This window comes from Canis aureus, chromosome 10 (genome assembly GCF_053574225.1).
Source record: "Canis aureus isolate CA01 chromosome 10, VMU_Caureus_v.1.0, whole genome shotgun sequence".
NCBI lineage: Eukaryota > Metazoa > Chordata > Mammalia > Carnivora > Canidae > Canis > Canis aureus.
In genome coordinates this window covers 23,733,179-23,751,750 of record NC_135620.1, presented here as the reverse complement: position 1 = coordinate 23,751,750, position 18,572 = coordinate 23,733,179, and the positions used below count along the sequence as shown (strand labels likewise).

The window sequence follows — 18,572 nt, the reverse complement described above, 5'->3', positions numbered from 1 at the left end:
ATCTGCTGGGTTTTGAGAAGAGGCAGAGGTTGCAACCAGGAAACAAGATTTGAATAAAAATCTCTGGTAACCTAAAGCCCTGTAGTGAATTTGCTGAACTGCACGTCCATGCTATCAGTATGGCATCTTTGTTCTTTCTCGGGGGGGTGGGGGCATTGGGGATCGCTGAGGGGGACAGGCATACATCATGAGATCTAAGGTCAGTGTTGGAAATCACCTTGACAGACCTGCACATCTTCTAGATGAGGACATGCATCCAGAAAGGTCAAGGCATGACCCCAGGAATGAACAGCATGGGAGAAGCAAAGCCAGGACCCCAACCTTGGTTGGGGCAAAGCCTGGCTCCGGTGCTGGAGCCTTCTACATACAACTTCCTCTCCAAAACAAAGAGAAGCCTAAGACTGATTCAGAGGCCCCTTTGTCAGTTTTGCTGATAAATTCTTTGTTTTGAAGTAAGATCTTCTGGGACGCCTGGGTGGCTCAGCGGTTGAGCTTCTGCCTTCGGCTCAGGGTGTGTTCCTGGAGTCCTGGGATCAAGTCCCACATGAATCCCATGTCAGGCTCCCTGCATGGAGCCTGCTTCTCTCTCTGCCTATGTCTCCGCCTCTCTCTCTCTCTGTGTCTCTCATGAATAAGTAAATAAAATCTTAAAAAAAAAAAAATGAAGATGCTCTGCATCCATTAAAGTCTTTAGGAAATTATAGTGATTTTGACTTTTTCAGACATGTTTGAATTACTCACAGTCTGGAATTCCCAGGCAGGAGGTGAAACCCAGAGAGGCTGCAGAGAAGTTAGGGGCACAGAATCTGGGATCAGATTGACCTGCTTTCAGATCCCCGCTCTGTCACTTGCCAACTGTGTGAGTTAGCCTCTCTGAACTTGGGCTTCCTCGCATGGTTTTGTAACCAAAGGTTGCACTTAGTTCAAAGGTTGGTGGAGCATTAAATGAAGTCACAAGCAGAGAGGGCTTGGCCTGTAGGAGGCGTGGGTAAATGGGCACTGCGGTTGTTCCCTGGGCCCCGGATTGACCAGGAAGGCCGGGGTCTTGGTCAGCAAGCACAGAACCAGCCAGAGTCTGCTCGGCCTTATCAATCAGAGGCCAGGTTGCCTGGCCTCAAATCCAGCTCTGTCGCTGACGTGGAGACAACCAGAGGACTCTTCCTTTCTGAGGCTGTTTCCCTGAAGGAAAAACAAATGTGAATAATGTTGCAGAGACCTGCATGTTCAGGGCTCAGCACGGTGTCTGGCATCCAGTTGGTGCTCATATATGATCGTTTTTGTCACTGTCCTTTCACTTCACCCTGTCATTCTGCCTGTACCTGTGTTCTCTGCAGGGCAGCAATTGCTCCTGTGTCTATAGAGCTAGTGGAAGCGTATTCATAGCTCTGTTTCAGCCGTGTGAATTTGCATTCTGCTTGTTCAGTATGTGTTTGAGCCTTTGCCCATGCTGTTCCTATGCCAGGAAATCCAACTTCTCCATCCCCACCTATCAGTGTCCTTCTAAGCCCCAGCCTACAAGACTGTGGCAAGAACTTCCCTGATCTCTCCAGTCAGAAACATTCATTAAAAGTCTACCAAAAAAAAAAAAAAGAAAGTCTAACAAATATTTGAGTTCCTACTTCTGTCCAACACTATGCTAGTGTCAACCTCTCCAGTCTTTTTTTCTAGTCCATTTCTGTACTTGAGTCCATATTTATTTCACTCTATCCTAGCATTAATTTTTGTCTCTAGATTTTAGACAGAAGGGGCTCCCGGGTGGCTCAGCAGTTAAGCATCTGTTTTCGGCCCAGGGTGTGATCCTGGAGACGGGGGGTCAAGTCCCACATTGGGCTCCCTGCATGGAGCCCATATTCTTCCTCTGTGTCTCTACCTCTCTCTCTCTCTGTATGTCTCTCATGAATAAGTAAATAAAATCTTTAAAAAAAAAAAGATTTTTAGACAGGAAAGGGCCTTATAAACTTGCATAATGTTTCATGGCCAGTTTGTGGCCAGGTAGCCTCTCAGTCCTGGACTTTGCTCCCTGAGCACAGACCCACCCGGGGCACAGATATGTTAGTCTCCCACCCACGAGCCAAGGGCAGATGGATGTGAGCATGCTTAGAAAGACCGTGGGGGTACTACCATGCAGTTGGGGGTTCCAAGCCCTCGAGAGGTAGCCCCCAAAGAAAGATGAAAGCTGTAAACTGTTATTGTAAATGTGTCTTCTCCTCTGTGGGTTGCATGGGGATCAAAGTCTGAAGGAAGTGGAAGGTTGCTCTCTGACAAAAACACCGTATTTTTAGAAGTACTCGGTGGTTTAGGATGTTTGCCCCAGTGCTGCCTTTCAGTGGCAGGGGGTGGGGCTGGGGGTGGAGGCCCAGGGCTCCCACTTTGAGGTGAGACTTGGTGGGAGTGGGTTTCCTGGTAGAGGGCCTGAGAGTGGAGGCTGAGGGTGGGACAATAGACCATCATCACATTGCTTTCCTGAAGACCAGAACCTTCAGGCCGTACACTGGGTGGGGGGCTCTGGGGGCTGTGAGACCTCTGGCTCCATTCTTCCTTCAGAGATGGGAACACGGAGGCTCAGAGAGGAGCAGAGGCTTGGCCAATGTCCACCCCCGCCCCCACTCCCATCTGGGGATTTGGGCCTTGCACACATGAAACCGTTAGAGAACAATGCATGTATTCTGCAATCAGGGCTAATTGGTGTGGTTCAGAGGAGGAGGAGGAATGATGCCAGGCATTTGGGAGAAGGACATCAGTGGGTCTCTGAACTGAACATCCAGGAATAGTCCGTGGAGAATTGGACAAGCTCCCGGGGCGTGGGAAGGGTCATAGCAGAGTAGGTGGGAGGACCGTGTGGCAAAGGCAGAGAGGTAGGAAGTAGTTGGGCGTGAACATGGGGTATGAGGGGAGGCATAGTGGGGCAGGAGGCAGGAGATGACCTGTCCATGCTCCCAGACCTCAGAGCCTGCCTCACTAACTCCTACTGAGCCTCATTTTCAAAGAACACCAGGAGAGGTGAACTGGCTAAGCCTGGCACCAAGAGGGGAACAGAGAAATGCACGTTGGGGGGCTGCCCAGCCCGCCCACCCTCCCCAGTGCCTCTACCTTATAATCAGGGTGGCCCTTCCTTAATGTTTATGCCAAACTCCCAAACAGCCAGGCTGGGATGGTGAGCTATAATTTATATCATTTTTCATATGGGTTCTGGGCTCCAAAGGCTCAGACTCCTTCAAATGGGAACCACATTGGAGAAGGCTAAACCAAGAGGATGGAATGTTAAGAAATCTGGTCCCAGGAAACCACCTGCTTCTCATTTGGGACATGCTTGGGTTTATTGTTTGTTTCCAGAGCCCAGCTGGTTTTCAGAGGTGGCAGGGCAGCTGTGGATCACTGCCCTTGCCAGGCGTCTGTGCCGAGGCTGGGGCGAACCTCTGCTGTGAGTCCTCACAGCCTCCGGTGTCCCCCATGGGAAGCTCTGCAGAGGAAATTGGGAACCCATTGCTCTTTGCCCCTGCCTGTCCTGGCAGAGCGAAGCCAGCTGGAGACAACTGAGTCTGGGCAAACCCCACAGTCTGCGGGAGGCTGGCGCCGCAGGCTAGTCCGAGGGATTGAGGACTTTAGGCTCCCCCATGCACTGCTGGTTGCAAACCAGAGAGGCAGTGCACCAAAGTAGGCCAGGAGGCAGGCTGCAGTGACGATGAATGAACCAAAGCGACACACGACAAGGATGGATGTGAAACACGTGGTGTCGAACGAAAGAAGCTGAAAGAATGGGTATGATTGATTCCATTCACATAAAGTTCACAACCAGGCAAAACTCTTGCATGGTGTTAGAGGAGGTAAGCTCATGGGGTAAAACTAAAGTTAGAAGTGATTGCCCTAAAAGTCGGGATAGAATGGGTGACCTTTGAGGAAGAGAGAGGGGAAGGGGTCAGGTGGGGCAAGGGGCGTGCTTCAAGGGCAGGCCACCTTCTAGTTCCTGATCCTAGAGGTGCCACAGAAGCACCTTATGCTATACATTTGCATTCCTTATGCTATACATTTATGCTTCATGTCCTTTGCTGATTGTTATTTCTTACAATAAGAAAGCATAAGAAAGCAGAAGCAGAAGCAAATGAAATGACCGAGCATGGCCCTCACTGTCCTCCCCAGGCTACCTCTCCTCTCCAATACACTTTCCCTCAAAGGTCCCCATGGCCCGTGGGGTCAGCACCCTCCCATGCACCCCACCCACACCAGCTCTGGCCCAGACTTTCCTTGGGACTGATGGGGTCACAGGCCAGCGGGCCTCCCTGACCTCCAGAGAGCCCAGAAACTCAGGAATTGCGGGCCCTCTTTCTGTGTAGTCCCCGGCCCACTCTGGAACTGTCTGGGGGCTGCATAAATGGGCCAGAGGACCTCTGTGAACGGCCATTGAGGGGCCTCTGGAAGCAGGCCTGCCCTGACAAGTATCTGCTCTCTCTGAGGGATGCCCTGGAGTACCTCTACTGTGAATGAAGGCCATATCTATAGAGCATGCATGCTTTTTGAAAAACAAATCTCTGATCTTCAAAGTTCTGTTCGCTCTGTTTATTTTCTTCAAGGAGAACTATTGATAGATGAAGGCAGGTATTGCCTTTCAAAGGTAAAAGGAATCCCTCAGTGTTCATGTTGAAGAAACCATGCAAGAAAATGAATAGTGTTTGTGTGTGGAGGGGGGTGTTCCTGGGAGGGAGGGGGCTGGGTTCTGGGGGCTGGCTCCTTCCTCTTCCCTTGTTTCTGGGGGGCAGATGACTCTCCCCGGGGCACCTAGGCCTCCCTGCTCTTCCTCGGACCTTTCAGGTGAGAAACTTTCCATTGTTGCCTTATCTTGCGGCAGTCCGCCTAGCCGCCTTGCAGCGACCACAGGTGCGCACAGATCTGAGGCCCCGATCTGTTCCACTCTTTGTGCCAAGCAGAGCCGGGGACGCGAACCCCAGCATGAAACGGCGCCCACAACCACAAGGCCCGGTGTGCGCCCTCTGAAACTGTAGGTAAAGACAATTACCGGCAATTTCCATAGCATGGTTTGTTTTTTGTTCAAAGGCCATGGAGGTATTCTCAGCAGCAGGCCCAAAATATATAGTATTCCCACCGCACGCCGCCCTCGTAAGTGTGTGATAAAAGCTGTGGTTGCTTTGTCCCGGCTCTTCCTTTTAACAGTCAAACCTTCAAGTTTGATGGTGAAACTGCTTTTTTTTCTTAAAGTGTACTTTGATGGCTCAGATAACGCTCCATGATAAGGAGCTGCCTTCAAAACCGCTCACTGTACCTCGTGCTCACCATTAGGATGCGCGTCACAAGGGAAAATCAGGTGCCCAAACTTATGAGAAATGGGATAGGAATGTGCTGAGTCTATGAATTCTCCTCATTGCTGCCTGTATTGGAGATTATGCAGAGAGAACGAATGAAAGGAAAAGAAAGGAAGGAAGGAAGGAGGGAATGAGGAAAGAAAGAGAAGAATCAGGCACTGATCAGAAGGGGATTTTATGAGAGGAAAAACCAGGGGCAAGTCCTAAAAAGAACTGTTTCCCCTCCACAAAAGTTGCCAAGAATCTGCACATTCATGCCCATCAATTTTCCCTAATTGCAAAGATTCCATGAGGCTGATGTTAAGTGGTCTAGAGGGTTTGGGGATGTCTGTGCTCTCCTGGGGGAGGTCCTGAGGTTCTGGATTCATCAGCCACAGGATCTCCTGTCATTTGATTTGAACTTTTCTGTTAGTTCATCAATATTTGGAATCTCCCAAGGGCTGCCCACACCGACAGTTATTACATCACAATAGGAACAGACCCTTGTGTGTGTAATCATTGGCTGGTTTTTCAAAGCAGGCTTCGTGTCCCTTACCTCCTCTCCCGTCCTGGAGAAGGTTGACATCAATATGGCAGCCAGCACAAGCCCCACTAAGTGTAGTGCTATGCCCATTTTGCAGATGAAGTAAGAGCAACTAGGGCAATGGCTGCAGAAAATACCCCAAGGCCATGGAGGTCCCATAATTGTGTCTGCAGAAACCAGGCATTTTCTTTCTTTTCTTTTTTTCTTTTTCTTTCTTTCTTTCTTTCTTTCTTTCTTTCTTTCTTTCTTTCTTTCTTTCTTTCTTTCTTTCTTTCTTTCTTATTTTTATTTATTTATTTGAGAGAGAGTGAGCAAGAGAAAGAGAGTGTGCATAAGCTGGGGAAGAGGCAGAGGAAGAGGGAGAAGCAGAGTCCCTGCTGAACAGTATTCCATGATTCTGGGATCATGACCTGAGCTGAAGGTAGACAGTTAATAGACTGAATACCCAGGCACTTGAGACCAGGCATTTTCAAAGACCTCTAAACTTCACATGGAATCAGTGGCTCCGCAAGTCTGTTGGAGAGACCACCTTGGCTCCCAACTTCATTTTTAGCTTTGCCTTGTGCCCTAGGGAACCCAGAGACCACAGAGACCCCTGGCCCATGAGGCACAGGGATTCAACCTGCTTGGGTCAAACTGAGGCTTGAACCTGGCTTACCAGCCATGTGACTTTAGGTGAATTACTTTATTTCTCTGGGCCTCACTTTTTCGGCTACAAAAACACAGGGTGTCTTAGGAAAAGCTGCCCAGTATCCTTGAGGGGCATGGCAGTTGGTGATGTGATTCTCTGAACTGCCCTGGATTTGCATAAGCAGAGCATCTTACTGGCTTTGAGGCACTCTCACATATCTTTCAGCAGCTCATTTGATCTCAGCCACAGCTCTGTGTGGTGGGCAGGCGGGCCTGCCGTATTTTCATATCACCATTTGAGAGATGGAGAAATTGAGGTGCATAAAGATTAAGTGGCTAGCCATAGGAAGTCTGGTAAGCTGGTGGCTGGCCAGGACCTGAACAGACATGTGGGGATTTCTGGACCGTCTCCTCGGCAGCACTTTGGTGAGGGGATCCCTGGAGGGACTGAGATGTGGCTCAGGGCTTCTGGATCTGGCTTGGAGTGCCTGGTCCTCTGAGCCTCCTTACCGTGGGCAGCTCTACTGCTGGGCCATTGGCTGCACACAGAGCGCCTGGCTGCATTTCAGGAGATGCTCTCTGAGGCAGCAGTAAAGGTCTGTCCATGGCAGAGAAAGAGGAATCACTGTTCCTGCAGACTTCCCACTTCAGTCCCCTTCCCAATGTGAGTCCACGTGCTCTGTCTTGGATCACACAGGTTTTCCCTCCAGGGATTCCCTCATTCCTCTTTCCAGTTGAAGTCCTAGCTATCCTTAAAGTCTAGACCAAAGAGCCCTTCTTTGAGCCTAGCACTCTACATAAATTTTCTTATTTTTTTTTTAAGATTTTATTTATTTATTCATGAGAGATAGAGAGAGAGAGGCAGAGACACAGGCAGAGGAAGAAGCAGGCTCCACGCAGGGAGCCCGATGTGGGACTCGATCCTGGGTCTCCAGCATCACGCCCTGGGCTGAAGGCAGGCGCTAAACCGCTAAGCCACCCAGGGATCCCTAAATTTTCTTATTTAATTCTGTTTATTCATCTGTAAGAGAAATAGAAATACGTACTGTCACATAATTTATTGCTCATTTTACAGAGGGTGGCGGTGGAAATTGAGGCTCAGAATGTTAAGCCATATGCATGCCTGACAAGACTGAGCTGGTAAGGGCTGGAGCCAGGAATTGAGCCGTATGACCTAAAAGACCTGCCCAGGACCCTTAGGTACCACACAACAGTGATTTTATCCTGTTCACGAAGCCCTTAGGGATCATCTCTCATTTTGAGCATTTCTAGCCTCCACAGAGTGTGTGTTCTGTGGGTCTCTCTTGATTCCCTCTCTGGGCCCTGAGTCTTACATGGCTGAATCCTGTTCAGCGCCATCCACTCTACACACTTGCCTGGCACATGGTTAATCTTAGAAACCCCTTGCCAGTCGAAGGCTCATATAGTGAAGAATTGCTGAGCAGAGAGGTGCCGAGACCAGCCTGGGGTCTACACACCTAGGGGCTGCTTCTGCTTCCAGGAGGTCCCCCAGAGCCAGGCTACTGAATGCTCCAGGACTCTAGGGCCCAGCACTTAGAGCATAGTAGTGCAGTGAATGACCCATTCTGTTTTTCTCACACTGACCATACACTTAGACCTGACTTTTCCAAGTAGGGAGAATAACGTGCTGTTTAAAAGCATGGCATCAGGGTTAGATGCTCTGTCCCCCAACCACTGTGAGATCCAGGGCAAGTGACTTCATGTATTTCATAAATTGAATACTTCATCCATCATAAGGTACACCGTATTTTATGTCCTACCAAGAAAGAAAAAATGCTCCCTGCCAGTAAAGCTATAGTAAACCAGCAACTGTAAGATGTGTCTCAGTTTCCAAGATATTAAGATTTGTAAAGGCACTTTACAAAAGAAAATATACGAATGGCTGATAAGCACATGAAAAGGTGCTCAGCATCATTAGTCACCAGGGAAATGCAAATTATAACCACAGTGAGATACCACTACCATATCCATCAGAACTGAAAACACACACACACACACACACACCCCAAAACTGACCATACACCATACTGGGTGTTGTTGAGGATGTGAATCTACTGTACTGTTGATGGGACTGTAAAACCACTTTTAGAAGAGAAATGAAAGAGAAATGAAAACCGATGCACATAGTAACTTATACTCAAGTGCTTAGAGCAATTTATTTGGGAATAGCTAGAAACTGGAAAGAACCCAAATGTCTACCACCAAGTAACTGGATAAATATACTGTGGTACAATCATATAATGAAATACTACGCAGCAATAAAAAGGAGCGAACTATTGATATGGGCAACATAGGCAACAACGTGGGTAAATGTCACAACAATCCTGTGGAATGAGAAAACCCAGACAAAAGAGAGTACATACTGTATGACTAGATTTACACAAAACTATAGGAGTGGTGGCTGGGTGGCTCAGTCAATTAAATGATTGACTTTGGCTCAAGTCATGATCTCAGGGTCCTGGGACAGAGCCCCACATCGAGCTTCTCACTTAGCAGGGAGTCTGCTGCTCCCTCTCCCTCTGCCCCTTCCCTCCTGCTTGTGTGCACTCTCTCTCTCTCTCTCTCTTTCTCAAATAAATAAATAAAAACCCTAAAAAAAACCTGTAGGAAATGTAAAGGAATCTATATTGTCAACAAGCAGGTCAGGTGGCCTGGGAGAGGGGTGGAAGGAGGGAGGAGTGGATTTCAAAGAGGCGTGGGAAACGTGGTTGGCGATGGGAATGTTCATTATGTTGATTGTGGTAATGACTGCATGAGTGTAAACATGCAGAATTTAGTTGTCTACTTAAAATATGTACAGTTTAGTATACGTCAGCTATATCTCAGTAATGTTAATTTAGTTTTTTAGTTATATCTCAGTAACATTAATTTAGTTTTTTTATTTTTTATTTTTTTTGTACATTTTAGAATAGAAAGATTTCCTTGTCCATGACCCAGGAATATTGCTGTGAGGCTCAAACGAGATAAGGCATCAGCCCAGCGTCTGGTGCTTTACCTCTGGAGATGGCTTGCAGTTTCTGTTCCCATCTCAGGTCCCTTTACATCTGGGCCTGGAGGTGGGAGTGTCCAGGGACCCTGCCCGGGGCCTGTAGGGAGCTGGTGTCATGCAGGCCAGCATTCCCCGTCTGGAGGGGACCCCCAAGCCCCTGTGGCCTCTTCCTCTAGTCTGACCTCAAGTGGGGTAAAGGGAAGACAACCCCAGCTGCCAAGGGCTTGGGAATGGTCTGGGTGGCAGAGCCAAGGGCACTGGGGACCCCAATATGGGAAGCCCTTAGCAATGGATGTTGGGTCCTTATGGAGGACAACGGACTGCAGCGAGCTGTGCAAATTGACATTGCCTCCCTTGCGGCCTGCCCGGGTGGATGCAGCACTCCTTACACACAACCTGCCCCGGCCGGGCCCCAGGTCTCCTGCAAGTGAGTGATTCAAAGCCACTCTTCACAGCGAGTGTGAGAAGCCCCCACCGCAGACCGCCTTCGGAGCAGGCCAAGATTCGACATTACTCACAACTTCCAGTACCTGCCTGAGTTCAAACAGGAAGCCTGGTTTTTCCTCTCGTGTCAACAACAGCCTTTATTGCTCTTTCTATTCTGGCCTCTGGGCTCTCTTGTGGAGTGGGTTTCTTGGGGTGAAAGTCTGGGGTGTCAGTGGCCATGGAAGCCCCAGCAGCGGATGCCTCGGCCAGAACCTCCTTGGCTGGGAAAGCCCAGGAGAAACATGATGTAGCTCATCTGTGGCTTTATAAACAAAGGGAGCATCCGGCCAGACACACAGTGGGCCTTCAGTATATGTTTGTTCAGCTGATCTAGACTGAGATGTGATAGGTCCCCAAACAAATGCAGTTCCTCCTAGGTTCCTGGCTCAGCAAATACGACCGCCACCTGCTCACCTGGGCCAGACACACCGGAGGTGCCTCCCTGGCTTCCTACGCCCTCATTCCCCACCCCAGGTGGACCCTCAGTCCCTCTGTCCCTCCTCCTTAGTATTTCCAATTCCGTCTCCTCGTCTCCATCCTTTCCATGATGGTTTGAATCTAGATCCCTGGCCCCCTTCACATGATGCTGTCATGCTCTTCTCTGCCTCACCTGGCCCCATTCCACCCACAGACCACACAGTGGCCAGAGCCATCCTTCCTAGATGCTTGAGGGACCACATCACAAATGGACCTTCTTTGCTTCTTGTATACCTTGTGTGGTTAATCTACAATCCCTACTGTGGCCTGTACGGCTCAGGGAGGCCTTCCATCTCTCAGAACTCGTCTCTGCTCCCAGAGCCATCTCTATGTGCTGAGAACACCCTGCCACTTCATATGGCATTCCTTAAGCAAGTCTTAGGCTACCTGGCCCCCCCACGGCTTTGCATGATGCTCTGAATAGGCCCCTGCCTGCGCCGCATATTCTGCTGCAAAACCTTTCACCCCTCAGCTAAATGCCCTTCTCCACTTCCCTATCCCCTGTCGCTTTTCCTGAAGGATAGCCAGAGTTGATTTACTTCCTGTGCATGTGTTTATGGCTCAGTTTTGCATGGGCCACCTGTGCATAGCTCCAGCCTCTGAGGCCAGGGCTCTGCTTGGGTTCTGTGTCTGCAGGCCCGTCCAGCCCTGCCTAGTCAAGGAAGGTGTAGCACAGACCAGAGGCTTGGCAGCTGTGTGTCAGACAGCCTTCTCTGTGCCCTTCACATCCTCAGGGGATCTAGGGTCTGGAAACACCTGGCATCTGACAGCAACTCCCCACCTCTCCACTGCTCCCCAGGCTCCCTGATGCAGCTTGCTTTATAAGGAACACATCCCCAGGCTGATAATTAGGGGGCAGGGCCAAAAGGGAAGAGTCTCTTCCCAGGGGAATTTCTGCCTTTTATGTCCCCCTCCGCTTTAGCTGGACGGCTGACCTGTGGCCAAGGCTGAAACACTCACAGACAACCCACTTTCCATTTCTGCCAAACTCTGAAGAAAGTATTTCAGGAGCAGCTGGTCAGACAGGCCCCCTCTGGGTTGGATGGGTGTTGGGAAGGCGAAAGGGAGGCCTTGCTTATCTCTACCACAGGGAGTACTTGCCTCATAGGGTTTTGTGAGCATTGAACCAGTGACTGTGTAAAGCCCCCCCTTTTAAAAAATATTTTATTTATTTATTTATGAGAGACACACACAGAGAGACGCAGAGACATAGGCAGAGGGAGAAGCAGGATCCCCATGGGGAGCCTGATACAGGACTCGATCCCAGGACCCCAGGATCATGAGCTGAGCCAAAGGCAGATGCTCAACCACTGAGCCATCCAGGCATCCCTGTGTAAAGCTCTTAAACAGAATTGGATGCACAGTAAGTGCTTTCTGTTAGTTACTTCTAGTGTTAGGAGGTGCAATTTGTTAGTACTGTGTCTTGATGATAATGATGATGAAGAAGGTCCATGGGCATTTCATCATGGTGGGGATGTACAGTCACAGTGTGAGGGGGGTAGGATGGGGGACTGAGTCATACATAGATCCCTCTCTCATGAGGCTCTGTGAGGGTAAAGGCTGCATCTGGCACATGGTAGATGCTCAGTAAGTGTTTATTGAAAGGATTTAGTTTTGATTTTTTAGACCAGGCTGAGATTTTCCCTATGACAGGGAAGGAAGGCTTTGTCAGGCAAATGGGAGAATAAGGAAGTTTAAAGATGAATGTTTAATCTCTTAAAAGAAGAAATACTTCTTTTAAGAGAAATATTGGCTTCTCTTAAAGCCAGTGGCTCAGTGGGTTAAGCATCCAACTCTTTATTTTGGCTCAGGTCATGATCTCAGAGTCATGGATTGAGCCCCACATTGGGCTCTGTGCTTAGCAGGGAGTCTGCTGGAGATTCTCTCTCTCCCTCTCCCTCTGCCCCTCCCCTTGCTCATGCATGCACGCATATTCTCTCTCTCTCTCTCTCTCAAATAAATAAATTAATCTGAAGAAAAGAAGAAGAAGAAGAAGAAGAAGAAGAAGAAGAAGAAGAAGAAGAAGAAGAAGAAGAAATACTTTAAGTGCTTACTTATGAGGATAGTGCTAATTAGTAATAATTATTACCTGGCCATTAAATCAGACCTCCTCCCGGAACTGTTAGATACCCACCTAAGCCCCAGTTGGGCTATGAGTGGGCAAATTGCCATTTCTTTAAGACAACCTGATTCTCTCCTTGTTATTCCTGCCTCTCACCTCTTCAGCTCCTGTACCTAATGGCCTTAGGTCCTTGGATGAGAAGATACCCCTAGAGGCTATTTGGTCCAGCCCTCTCCCTTACAACTAGATGTGCATGACCATGATGGAAGGAAAGGCATGTCCTGAGTCCTTTGAAAACTGCCACAGGGCAAGAATTCTCTGGGCATGGAGTCTCTCCCATATACCACAGAGTTTCCTTGTTGCTGAATCCATCAGGTACCAGTCTTTGCAGGGGTGCTGGGGAGAGAGCAGTGAGCAAAGCTGACTCAGCCTTGCCTGCCCAGGGATCAGGGTCAATCTAGTAGGGGAGATGGAGAGATGGGGAGATGGACACAGCACAACCATTAGATACATATAAACATCATTGCAACATGTACTACATACAAAGGAGATATCCAAGACTAAAATGAGAGCTGGGGCACCTGGCTGGCTCAGTCAGTAGAGCATGAGTTCAAGCCCCACATTGGGTATAGGGCTCACTCACACAAAAAAAGACTAAAATGAGGGCTGACCTCAGCAGGAAATGACCCAGTCTGGGGAACTCAGGAAGAAGGTCCCAAGAAATGACAGGTCAACAGGAATCTAAAGCCTGCATCGGACTTATCTTGGTGAATGAGGATTTGGGGAGTCAACAGTGCATGCAGGTCAAGGGCACAGTGTGTGAGGTCCTGAGGTCTGTTGAAAGGACAGAAGAATGGAGGAGTTGTACAGTTGAGCAAGGTTACAGATGGCCTGGAGAAGAGGGTAAGGACCTGGGGCTGGGCTCTGGGGATAGTCACCATGACACCCATCACTGTTCTTCTTGCTCTGTCTAGGTTTGCAAGGAAAACAAGCTTTCCTGGTGGATGTTTTCACAGCATATGTGAGGATTAGCAAATACCAGATCTCCACTTACCTGCTTGGAGCTCCCCCCGCCATCACCACACAATTCCTTGCAGGGTTGGGTAAGCATCCTTCTTCCCTACTTTCTCTTCTAAACTCCAAGTGCTCTTTGGGAAGGGGAACCGGCAGTCCTCCCATTGCTAAGTGATTGGGATGGGTTTGGGGGAACCAGGAGAAGAAAGGCTAAGGCTGTTATAGACACCTTATAGGTGAGATTGACTTGGCCTGACTTTGCTCATCCTATGAGCAAAACCTCTGCCTTCCACTTTACTATACAGCACTTCTCTCTTCTCAGGATGACCTGGCATTCATGAGCTGGGGCTGGAGCTCTGGCACCTGACTCCCACCCAGGTTCTCTGCCTGGCACCAGGGTGCAGGACACCCCCCACTCCAGCATGCTTGCTGCTTGGTTTGACTTCCTTTTTCAAATTAGATCTAATTTCCATTAAAAACATTTTTTTTTTAAAGTAAGCTCTCTGCCTATCATGGGGCCTGTACTCACGACCCCGAGATCAAGAGTCACGTGGTCTACTGAATGAGCCAGTCAGTCGCCCCTCAAAGTTTTTATTCCTTCTTTCAAATTGACTTCTAATGATGTAAATAATACAGATATTGAGGGTAAAAACATGGCTAAAGCTAAAGTTCTCCCATCCCAGTACTCTACCTGGGGGTTATCTTTTGAATGGGTCTTCTTCCAGTCTGTTCAATGCATTTTCATTTATATGTGTATAGATACAAGGATAGATTGTTTGGTGTACTTTTTTTTTAAACATAAATCTGAGTTCTGTGTATTATCGAGCAACTTCCTTTTCCACTTAACGGTACATCTTAAAGATCTCTGTATCTGTAGCACTGCACGTCAAGGTATGTAAACCTACCTTGTTCTTTGATAATGACAGCATAGTATTCTCAAGTGTGTATTCCCATAGGTTAATTAACTATTTTGTCACTGATGAATATTCATTTATACCGTTTCCAGATTGTTACCATCACAAGCAATACTGTAACAACATCCCTTTTTCCTGGTGGCTATGAGAGGGACACTTGTGCACCTGAGGATTAGACCCCAAAGGGCATTTGGTCAGTGCCTTTGCCTGGAGCTGAGTTTGGACACCCTGCATCTCCTGGGTTCCCTGTCCTTTGACCCCTGAGGTGTTGTGCATGAACATCAGCAACCTTGATCATCAGAAAGAAGCTTCCTCTGGACTGCTGGCTCCTTTGTTTGTTGCACTTATCAGAAGGGAGGAGGGAAGAAGCCTCAGTCACCATGCTACAAATCTGGTGGGAGAGATGGAAGCCCCTTTGGAGCTCAGGAGAGCTGCTTCAGGCCCCTGGTGCAGGCAAAGTTGGATCCAGTTCAATCCCAGTGCAGAAATGTTATCTGAGTTAGGTTGTGTGCCTGTGTGTGTCTCTCTCTGGGGTTATGTCTAAATCTTGAATGTTTTCTCTGATGTGTTCATAGTTACCATCCTAATGCTTAGCACAAAGTGCCTAACAGATCCTTGTTGAGTACATGAATAATGAACTTAAGCCCTTAGAAGTTGTCTGCAAGATGAGCTCAGGATGCTTACTCCCTGGATATGGGGGATAGGCTGCCCGGCCAGCTATTTAGCTGTTTGAGACTCTTCTCTGCACTGCTGTAGCTGTGGGGTCTGGGGCCCCCACCAGGAACAACCTCTGTACAGCCTCAGATGTGCAAAAGGGCCCTGGGGAAGGCTCTGCCGCCTATGCTGGGGTTACCCTGGGACAGACCTAACCGCGGAGGGGAGTGTGGAGAGGGGGCACCGGCTTCCCCCTTCTCGAGGTGGAGCTGGAGGGAGTGGAGCGGGAGCTGGCGCCCAAGGTCTGGGGGCAGCACGAGCTCCGAGCTCCGAGCTCCGAGCAAGGCTAAGCTCTGTCCAATATCCCATCACCCACCGGCCCTAACTTGCTAGCTCTGCAGTAATACTGGAACTGGGGGGGGGGGGGGGGGGGGGGAGGCCGGGAGGGAGGAAGAGAATTTTAATCCTTTCAGACTCAAATCTTAACTTCTCATTTCTTTCATGATACCCGCTCCTAACCCAAAAAGCGAAAGCCGAGGCCGGGGGAATTCTGCACGGTGGAAAAGCTCAGGGTGTTACTTTTGTTCTGGGTCGGGCCGGCCTTCTGCAGCTCGTGTCTCAGAGCCAAGGTGCCCCCGGCCCAGGGCGACGAGTCTGCGGGTCGGGTTCCCGAGTGGGGCTGAGTCGGGGCCTCGGAGGATGTCCCCCGAGGCTGGGCGGGGAGGACGCGCCCACCTGCGCAGCCCTGCTGGGCTGGCCCTGCGCACCCCCCTGGCCGGCTCGGCGGGGAAGGGCCAGTCCTAGGAGGCTGTCCTGTGTGAGCCTCCCAGCGGAGGTCCCCCCCAGACCCCCACCCCCAAACCCGGCGCTTTCAAGTGGCCGCGACCGCCGGCGCCCCCCCCCCCCCCCCCCCGGCCCGGCGCCGCCCCCGCTGCGCCCGCACCTTGGCAGTGGCCGAGTGCTTTGCATAGAAATGGGCCCGGCACCCGCTGGGCACTCTTTGCAAATTCCTCCCCGGGAGGCCCAGCCTCGGGGCCGCTGCAGGGGGTCTGAAGGCCGAGGTGTGTAAGGTTAGCCCCTCCAGCCTCTTTCATGATTGAATACCTCCTCCCGACTTGGGGCGGGACTGTCAGAGCCCCCCAACGGTCCTTCTGGAGGAAATGGGGGGCGGGAGGGTGCGGGAACCAGTTTTCAACGGAAAATCCAACGTGTTTGTACCAGAACTTAAAAACTGTGCAGACCTAAAACACAAAAACCAAAAAGCCAAAAAAACCCGTGCAGACCTTTCATCTGGCAAGTCCATTACTATGAAAATAACCATAAGTGTGTGCAAAGATGAACATTACAACACATGGGGACTTGGTTTAAAACTGGGAAACCGTGGAAATACCTAGCAGTAGAGATCACTTGTATTCTCTAATTAACTACTTGACCGCGGGTCACACAAACCGTTGGAAAAACTCACGACTTCAAATCGTTCGCAATGATGATGTAGCATATTAATTCCCCGCAAAATGCTCGTGATATTAAATGAAAGCAACAACTACATACACCGGTATGGAGAAAAGACTGGAGGATACAGGATACCACGTTCTTATGGTATTATTGTCACAGGCTTTTCTAAAATTCTTTACACTTTATGCCACAATCATGTATATGTATAATTTTTATATGGATAAAACTTCAGTTATAAGATTATAAAAACAAAATTCTACCAGGTTTCTCAGTAATTTCTCGTTTGAGTAGCACCCGACAAGACTCACCATTTTTTTTTTAAATGTTTATTTATGATAGTCACAGAGAGAGAGAGAGAGAGAGGCAGAGACACAGGCAGAGGGAGAAGCAGGCTCCATGCACCAGGAGCCCGACGTGGGATTCGATCCCGGGTCTCCAGGATCGCGCCCTGGGCCAAAAGCAGGCGCCAAACCACTGCGCCACCCAGGGATCCCAGACTCACCACTTTTTAACGTATTTTTCTCTTTTCAAAACAGGTCTTCAGTCTTGGGATGGGTGAGCAATTACTGTTATTCCCATTTCACAGAAGGGAAGGCTGGTGCTTGGGAGGTGATGGATGGTGCCCAGGCGTGAGGCACACTGTGCACTTCCTCAGCACAAAGCTCCTTGGAGTTGGGGGAGCATGCATGGAGAAAAGGAGTGAGAAGAGCTGCAGGCCAGATGTTCCCTTTGGGGTGTGGCCAGGACCCAGGCATTCTTGGCTTCCCCACCTTCAGCCTGCAAACCACCCCACTGCAACCCAGATCTGCAACAACGGCAAAGTAAGAAGTATTAGAAAATGTTAGAGCACAAGAACAGGAGCCCCAGACCACAGTCCAGACTTTGGGAGTCCTAGGTCTGGTCTGATGCTACTCAGGGGACCTGGGATGGTGGAGGGACCTTCTACAGAACTGAGACTTGTCAAACATTCCGCTTTGTTCCAAAAAAAAAAAAAAAAAAAAAAAAAAGCTAGCTATTGGGGTCCCTGGCTGAGTCAGTCAGTAGAGCGTACTAACTCTTGATCTCTGGGTTGTGAGTGCAAGCTCCTCATTGGGTATGGAGTCTACTTAAAATAGCTAGCTGCAGGAGAGTTCCTTCTCACCTCTGTAAAGCCATCATTCCCCCCACCACCCACCATCCATTATAGCTGGTCTCTCTCATCCACATTAAGAACAGTACTGAAAAAAAAAAAAAAAAGAAAAAGAACAGTACTGAATTAGTAGGGGATGGCTGGGGAGAAAGAAGGGTGAAGGAGAAGTCTGTCTTGGGATGTATTCACAGGGTTTGAGCCCAACTGAAATGGCTACAGGCATTGAAATGGGCCCCTCAGTCTTCATCATAAAGTTTAGAGAACAGTAAAAAAATTTCCCTTTTCTCTAGTTAGCTTTGGTGATCTTTTGAAGTTCTTGTTTCTAACTTGGCAGTTTATAAGTCATTCTATGCTTCTGAGTTCTTTAACATTCATCCTTGTGTTCTTCTGAAAGCACAGTAAAACGTGGGGGGGGGGGTGTCTGCGTGGGCAGAGTTTTGCTGGGGCCCCCAGAGGGTACTGATACTAAGTCAAATTTGCTTTTACTAAAACACACAAAAATCACCTCCCAGAGAACTTCTCTCTGTTCTAAGTTCACTTTAGATGAACATACCAATTCAACATAAAGATTTTAAAAAGATTAGGGACGCCTGCATGGCTCAGCAGTTGAGTGTCTGCCTTTGGCTCAGAGCATGATCCCAGAATCCTGGAATCGAGTCCCACATCAGGATTCCTGCATGGAGCCTGCTTCTCCCTCTGCCTGTGTCTCTGTCTCTCTATGTCTTTCATGAATGAATACATAAAATCTTAAAAAAAAAAAAGATTTTCAAAAGATTAGAAATAATGAAGAAAGGAAACCAAGACACACAGGATAGAAGAAACAGCTCAAACTCCACCATGAATTTTCAAGAATGGATTGATACCTAAGTTCTTAGATGGAAGAGGAACAGTGATTTCTGAGCA

At 49.0% G+C, this 18,572-nt stretch overlaps 1 long non-coding RNA gene across 1 annotated transcript; it reads left to right on the top strand.

Annotated features, from left to right (window-relative positions):
* Positions 1-5,833: 5,833 nt before the first annotated feature.
* LOC144321614 (uncharacterized) lies at positions 5,834-15,549 on the top strand. Its single transcript, XR_013387216.1, has 4 exons — positions 5,834-5,940; positions 12,668-12,878; positions 13,478-13,606; positions 14,524-15,549. It is a non-coding gene; the product is annotated as an uncharacterized LOC144321614 (long non-coding RNA).
* The last annotated feature ends 3,023 nt before the right edge of the window (positions 15,550-18,572 follow it).